At 47.4% G+C, this 7,474-nt stretch overlaps 1 protein-coding gene across 1 annotated transcript in view; it reads left to right on the top strand.

The window, feature by feature from the left end:
• Positions 1 to 3,528: 3,528 nt before the first annotated feature.
• PLA2G6 (phospholipase A2 group VI) overlaps positions 3,529 to 7,474 on the top strand; it is a 74,352-nt gene continuing 70,406 nt past the window's right edge. The window contains exon 1 of the mRNA XM_019664568.1: positions 3,529 to 3,643. The gene's annotated coding sequence lies outside the window, so the exon portion shown is untranslated. The remainder of the gene's footprint in view (positions 3,644 to 7,474) is intronic.

Below are 7,474 nucleotides of genomic sequence, written 5' to 3'. Positions count from 1 at the left end.
CGGTTTCCGTCACGATTACTCCACTCTGCCATTGTAGAAAGTATACACGTATGAAAATGAATGATGTGTGCCAATAAAACTTTGTTTACAGGAACAGGTGGCAGGCAGGATCGTTTTCCCACCCCTGCTCAAGAGTCCTGTCAGAAAGCTTTCTACAGGACAGAGTTCAAAAATGCCTTCTCACAATGCTCTCTATACCTTACATATTTTATCATAACACAAACCCATCTGGAGTGATCCTACAGTTGTGATGATTAAATGACAGGGTGGCCATCCATTGTCTCTGCTGATCTCCCAGCCTCTCTGCCTTGCCCTTACAGTCTATTCTGTAATAGATCTGTTAAAACCTAAGTCTGATCAGGTCACTCCTCTGCTCACAAACCTCTGTGGCTCCCCATTTCCCTCAGAGGGAAAGCCAAAGTTTTAAATTGGTCCCCATAACCCTTCAGCCTCATTGCCTGCTATGCTCCCGCTCTCTCACTCTACTCTGGGAACACTAGCCTCCTCGTTTTGCTCTAAACAAGCAAGACAGACTTCCACCTCAGGGTCTTTGCTCTGGCTGTTCCCTCTTTCTGGAACATTCTTTCCTAGGTTATCACACAGCTCGCTCCCTCATCAACCTCAGGTCTTTATTTAAATGTCTCCCTTCTCAATGAGACCTTCCCCGGTCACTCTGTTTAAAACTGCAGCCCTCCCCTGCCTCTCCTCCCTGCTTTTACTCCATAGCATGTAGCTAGCACACTATATTTTTTCTTAACTTTTTAATTATAAAAAGGTCAAACATGTAGAAAATGGAAGGACTCGTGCCATGGCACTCATATGCACAAGCCCAGATTCGACACTCAAAGTTTTTTGAAGAAAGATGCTAAAACCATGACACTTCGCCCCCAGACGTTGGCAAAACACGCTCTATGTTGGACTTCTCTATCTTGTTTATTGTCTGCCTTCCCCATTCGACGATGAGCAACACGAGGGTGGGGACTTTTATTTATTTTGTTTGCTGTGGTTTCATCAGTGCCAAGAACATTGCCAAACATCTATAGTTTATGGAAAGAAAAGATAAGACAGGTCCTGATTCTGGTTCTGCCTCTTATTGACATGTGATTCTAGGGATCATTTCCCCTTGCAGAATCTCGGTTTCTTCATCTATAAAGTGGGGATAATAGTACTACTTCTTAGGGTTCTTGTGAGGATCGAACAAGAGTGTAAAATTGCACTGGTAGCATGTCAGTTAAATTTCCATCTAACTCCTTGAAGGAGGGGACTTGATCTAGTCTGACCTTCTGGACCCTAGGCTCCTAGAAGGCAGACACCTTGCTCCAGGATATCTGTAGCTGCAGGGCCTAGCACAGCCCCTCAGAGAAGCTTTGACTTGAACTGCTCCAAGGCAAAATCCAGTAGAAACCCAACAGAACTATTCCCTTGTGCTTACTTGCCCCTCCCTTTCCATTGCTTGCTCATTCAGTGACCTAATAACCTCCTATGCTTCATCCCTTGCTTTATCTACTCATTTAACAGCTTTCACCAGAAATACCTAGGGGAGGGGCACTCAACTTTATTAGGCCTTGAGATTCTATTTAATTAATTTCCTCCAGACCTCTGAGTGTGTCTAAAGATTGATCCAGCATCCCCTGGCCTTTTCTGCATTTCAGATTCAGTGGTGTGTCTGTTGACAAACTTGCCTTGCAGACCCACCTTGAACACAAAGGTGGGTGTTTGTCGGAGAATGGGACTCATCCTGTTGAACCTACTCATTTTCTCTGGTCTGATTGCTTGGTAGTGGGTGGATGTCTGGCCTTTTTCAAGCTCCCTGATAACCATCACCCTAACTTCACTTGTTTGAGTGTATAGGGCAAGATATTTTTATCAGGAATTCCGAGTCTTCATCCCACTCTTTGCACTCCAAGCTGAAGCTCTTGTGCAAAATTTTAATTAGTTTAAGGAAGCCATTTCCTCACTTGTGTGAATGAAAAAAATGGGTTCTATGGAAAGTAACTTCACAGGGCGATCAGGTCATAAATTCCTAAATGGGCAGGTCATGGTGGGGAGCCACACCTATAACTTCTTTAGACAAAGGTGTTAAGCCAGCTGTGTCCATTGTTCTTGAGCATCTAGGTTAACACATCTTTGAAGTATGAGAAGTAACCCCTCAAAGGGTGTATTGACCCTCAAGACAGCACACAATCTTTTTAACTAAACTGTAATCCAACCCCCACCTTGCTTTCTCTAATCTTCTTTATGGTTCCTCCTTAATTTCAAGTGCATTTAAAAAAACTGCAAAACTGTTCTTCTCGGGAGCATCTGAGATCTTGCTCCCCAGCATATGACATCAGTTTGGCTCAAATAAACGCTTATAAAATTTATCTAAAGGCTTGGGCTTTTGTTACGTCACCATCTGTAAAATGCTGACAGGAGTAACTCAACCCAACAATGATGGATGTGAAGTCCAGTTGCTTTCTAACTGGTAAAGCTCTGTACAAATATTAGTTACTATGGTTAGTTAGTCTCTTAACCTGTCCAGATTCTGAACTAAGCCTTGTGCCAGTTGCATTGGCTGCCCCTAGTCTGGGCACTAATATCTTTGGACAGACTGAGGACAAAACTCCCTTTTCACAGGAATGACAACAGCAACTACAACTTCCCACATGGACAGAGCAGTTTGGAGACTTCATCTAGACCTAGGGTTAGGGAATAAAAGTTGTCCAACCAAGCCCGGTGGGCTAGAAAGGAGACATGATCTGCTCAGCCAGAAGCAGATCTGTGACTAAAAAACCCAGTCTCCTCGCTTCTTTTCAGCCTACCTCATTCTCAACATTCCTAATCTTCACAACCGTCATTTATTGAAATCCCACTATGTGTAGGCCCTGGGATTAATTTATCTCTAGTCCGTACAATAACCCTGTCAGGTATTTCTGTGCTCACCTCTCAGACAAGTTCAGAGGCCAAGTCATGTGCCCAAGTTTCTACTAAAAGTGCTTAGATAGCTCCTGAGATTGGCTTGGGGTAAGGGATGCCTGATAACTAGTAATTTTTTTTTAGCATAACTATACTTAGTATTGTTTACTTATACGAAAAAATTATTGGTTGCTTAGCTGAAATTCAAATTTAACTGGGCATCCCAGAGTTTTTATTTGCGAAATCTGGAAGCCCTAGCTTGAGAGTACCCTACAAAATCAAAGCCGGTTCCTCCCAGGTATGTCCTACGTCTTTGTTGGTTTTAGCTTTATCTTTACGAGCAGTCATTAACAGTAGGTTCAGACTTCAGGCCTCCAACTTTTTAAGGAGGCAGACGGTGCAGGCGGGAGGGGGGAGGAGAAGAGTCCTGCCCCTCATCAACATGTCTGCCAACCAGCCATTACATGGACCTGCCGCCCCGCACAGACATGGCCGCACCCCGCCGGCGAAGATTGGCTGCAGCCAATAGCCCCATTGGGCAGTTATAAAACATGGCGGACCCCCTCCGCACCTTGCTCGAGCGCAGCGCTCGCAGCGCTGACTGAGCTCGCAGCGTGGGGGCGGGACCGCAGCGGCGGCCGGGGAAGCACGGCCTTCTGTGATTGGCGGAAAGCGGTGGGCCGTCACGTGGCCAGGGGCGCATTTGTTTGCGGAAGTAGAAAGAGGCAGAAGTGCTGAGTAAGCCCAGGTGAGTGACGGCGCAGGGGAGGCGGGGCCTGGGGGCCCCGGAGGCGGGGCCTGGGGGCCCCTACCCAAACTTCCCCTGCGCCCCAGACTTCGTGGTTTCCACCCGTTCCTAATTTGCACGTCCCCCGTGTTCCTAGATTTATGTCCTCCATTGACCCTTGTGTGACCCCTGAGTACCCCCAGATTCCGCCCTTTGGTTCCCCAGCGTTCCCAACTCCCATCCCGTGACCCCTCGTCTCATCTCTAACTTGTGTCCCCCACCCCAGGGACCCCAGCTTCAATCTTGGGTTCCCCGTCAGTACCTCAGTTTCCCCTGTATCCTTAACTTATGAGTCAGAGCCTGTCTTTCAGTGATTCTCAGTGGCCCCAGCTTTCACTCTGGCCCCACTGGTTGTCCCCAGCTTCGTTCCTGTGCCTTTCTAAGTGCTCCCAATTATTCTGCCTCTGTACTCCCATTTGACCCCCACTTCACATCACTTCACATCCATTTGTCTCCCTTGTTCTCCATTTCTAACTCCTCCCTGCTTTTTGTCGCATGTACCTCCATATTTCATCTATGCCATGCCTGCTCCCCACCATGCTCCATCCTTTCCCATAACTTCCTCACCCCAGAGCCTCCCCACCACCTAATCCTCTGTACACCTCCTGCTCCCACAGATGCCCTGGAAGCTGGTGACAGGGTGTGTGTGACCCATGTGACCATGTGACTGGAACAGGGAGGGCACAGGGCTCAGGGATCTGTGCCCGTTTTTTTTAAATGGATTACCAAACAAATACTTCCCTTCCCCTAAGCTTCTGGGTCTTTTGCTCACCTGCCTCTTACCCGCCCAACAGGATGTTAGGCAGGTTTGGTTTGGCAACAGATGCTCCACCCCTGGGCTGAGTGCAGTGTTTTTGTTACTGTCTCAGCCTCAAAATGTTCCCGGAGTTAGGAGGCTATTTTCTGTCCAAGTCTCAGTTTCCTCATCTGGGACAGGGGGATTGTATTCCCTGCTCTCAGAAGGCTGCTGTGAGGTTCCAGTTTTGAGATAATGTAGAAGGCAAAGCTTTGTAACCAGTTTGGTCCTGTATACATGCATGGTTTTGCTATTGTGTCATATACAGAAAAGGAAAGGGACAGCATGAAAAAAAGGAGGAGGGAAATACAAGAAGGTACATTGTCTTTCACTTAGCCATATGGCAGTATTTACTGATCATTCTCAATGAGTCAGGCTCTTTTATAGATTATCTTTACCATTCATTCCTCCTTTGTTTAACAGATATTGATGGACTGTTGTTAACTGTGTTCTAAGCTATCTTTGATGTAGCCAATGTTATTATCATTTAACATAAGGAGGAGAGGGCAAGTGAGTTGACTGAGGTTACACCAGTTGGTGAAGGTTGGAGCTAGAATCTGAATACAGTACTTTATAACACCACAGCCTGTATGATTGCCCTGCCATGTAAGGGTCACTACTATTGTGTCTGTGCCCAGGGTACTTTTTCTCCCTTCCATGGGTTACTTTCTTATTAGGTGACAGTATCCCTAAAAGGGAATTTTCCTTCTCACTCAGCAGAATGACATCAGTGATAGAGGAAGGAGGAATTTAAGTGTGCATGTGTGTGTGCACATGTGCTGTAATGAAGGAGAGAGATACCTTGAGTTACGAGCTTCACTTGTAGAGGATGGCTCCCTGGGAGAACATTTTAATAGTTCCATGCCTTAAATAATACCTCTCTGTTTTGTTTTTTTTAAAGATTTTTATTAGGAAGTTGGGGGGATAAGATTTTTATTAGGAAGTTGGGGGAAGGGGAACAGACAAGTTGCTGTCCTTTTGTTCTTCAGTCTAGTTGTGGAGGACGTTGCTTCACTGGCCCAAATTGGCACCATCATTGCGCTCTTCCCGGGTGAGGCAGATCAGTCGCCGGCTTCTGGACGGCCGCTCACTGCAGCTGCTGGCCGCTCACGCTGGCTGCTGGCTACACATGCTGGCTGCTGGCTACACACGGTAGCCCATGGCAACCCACTGCCACAGGGGCTGCAGCCTATGCTGTTGCCGGCTACCCATGGCAGCCCAGCTCCAGGTTGAGCTGTTGTTCAGCATCTTAGCTGTAGAGGGCAGTGTCACTGGCCCTCATATGTGGGATCTGAACCGGGGCCCTCTGGCGTCCCAAGCCAGTTCTTAACCATTGCGCCACTCGGCCGGCCCAACTCCTCTCTGTTTTTGTCTGTCCTCATGTCTTGGGTAATCTCATCCAGTGTCATAGCTTTTTTTTTTAAGATTTTATTGGGGAATTGGGGGAGGGGAACAGTGTTGGGAAATTGGGGAAGGGAAACAGCCAAGTTGTTGTCCTTCAATCTTAGTTGTGGAGGGTACAGCAAGCTCAGCTCCAAGTCCAGTTGCGCAGCTTAGCTCAAGGTGCTGAGTTCAGTCTTAGTTGGGGGTGGGTGTAGCCACCATCCCATGCCGGCGTTGAACCAACAGCTTTGTTGTTAAGAGCTCGTGCTCTACCCCCTGAGTCACCTGGGTGGCAGCTCAGCTCAAGGTGCCTAGTTCAGTCTTAGTTGCAGGTGGCATAGCCCACCATCTTGAAAAGGCAACCTTGCTGTTAGGAGCACGTGCTCTCACCAGCTGAGCCATCCTGCCACCTGTTGGCAGCTCAGTGGCAGCCCAGCTCGGGCACAGCATCACTGGCCCATGTGGGAATAGAACCAGCGACCCTGTTGCTCAGAGCTTGCTCTGTTGAGCAAGCTCTTAACCAACTGAGCCACTCGGCTGGCCCCCCAGTCTCATAGCTTTAAGTACCATCTCTATTGTGACAACTCCCAAATGTATTGGGTTGTTGGAAAAGTCATGATGTATTTTTTCTGTTTTTCATTGCAAAAATGCATCATGACTTTTCCGACAACCCAATATATTGCCAGTCCAGTTCAGTCCAGTCCAGACCCTTCCCCTAAATCATAGACTCACATACTTAGTTGCTCAATTAATACCTGAAACTTAGGCATTTCACACTTAAAGTTTTTAGAATTAACCTTCTGATCTCCACCCCTTCATCCCTTCTCCACCCTCCACTAAAACCTGTCCCTCCCACTCACTTTCCCAGCTTTTGGACAGTGCAGTCTTCTTTCATTGCTCTGGCCAAAGCTGTGAGATTATCCCTGATGCCTGTACGTTCCACATCCAGCCAGCCAAAGTGATCTGTTAAAATGTCACTCCCTTTGCTCCAAACCTTGCAATGGCTTCTCCTCTCACTGTACATGCCCCTGCCCCCTGCCCCCGCCCCCACCCCCTTATCGCTCCCTCTGACCTCACAGGCTTCCTTGCTGTTCCTGGAATTCACAGGCATGCTCCAGCCCCAGGACCTTTGCTCTCCCCTCTGCCTGGAAACCTCTTCACCCAGATATCTATATGACTTTTGCCCTCATTTCCTTTATGTCTTTATTCAAGATCAAGTTCTTAGTGAGGCCTATCCTGTTCACCCTATTTAAAATTTTAGTCTCCACCTGGATACAAGTTCTGACAATTACGTTCGCGAACTCATCCTAGAAAAAGTGCTACATACCTCTTTGCTGAATATCACTACGGTCACCTTCGAAGTACTCCCCTGCACCGACGCCTGCACGTAGTCCACCCTTCAAAGCAATTTTGGAACTCTTTCTGGAATGGCCATCAAAGCTGTCGTTGTATTACCCTTGATGTCCTGAATGTCATCAAAATGTCTTCCTTTCAGTATTTCCTTTATCTTTGGGTAAAGAAAGAAGTCATTGGGGGCCAGACCAGGTGAGTAGGGAGGGTGTTCCAATACAGTGATTTGTTTACTGGCTAAAAACCCCGTCACAGACAGTGCC

Source organism: Hipposideros armiger, unplaced genomic scaffold (assembly GCF_001890085.2).
Source record: "Hipposideros armiger isolate ML-2016 unplaced genomic scaffold, ASM189008v1 scaffold_426, whole genome shotgun sequence".
NCBI lineage: Eukaryota > Metazoa > Chordata > Mammalia > Chiroptera > Hipposideridae > Hipposideros > Hipposideros armiger.
Note: the sequence above shows the minus strand (reverse complement) of the source record. Positions and strands in the feature narration are given on the sequence as shown.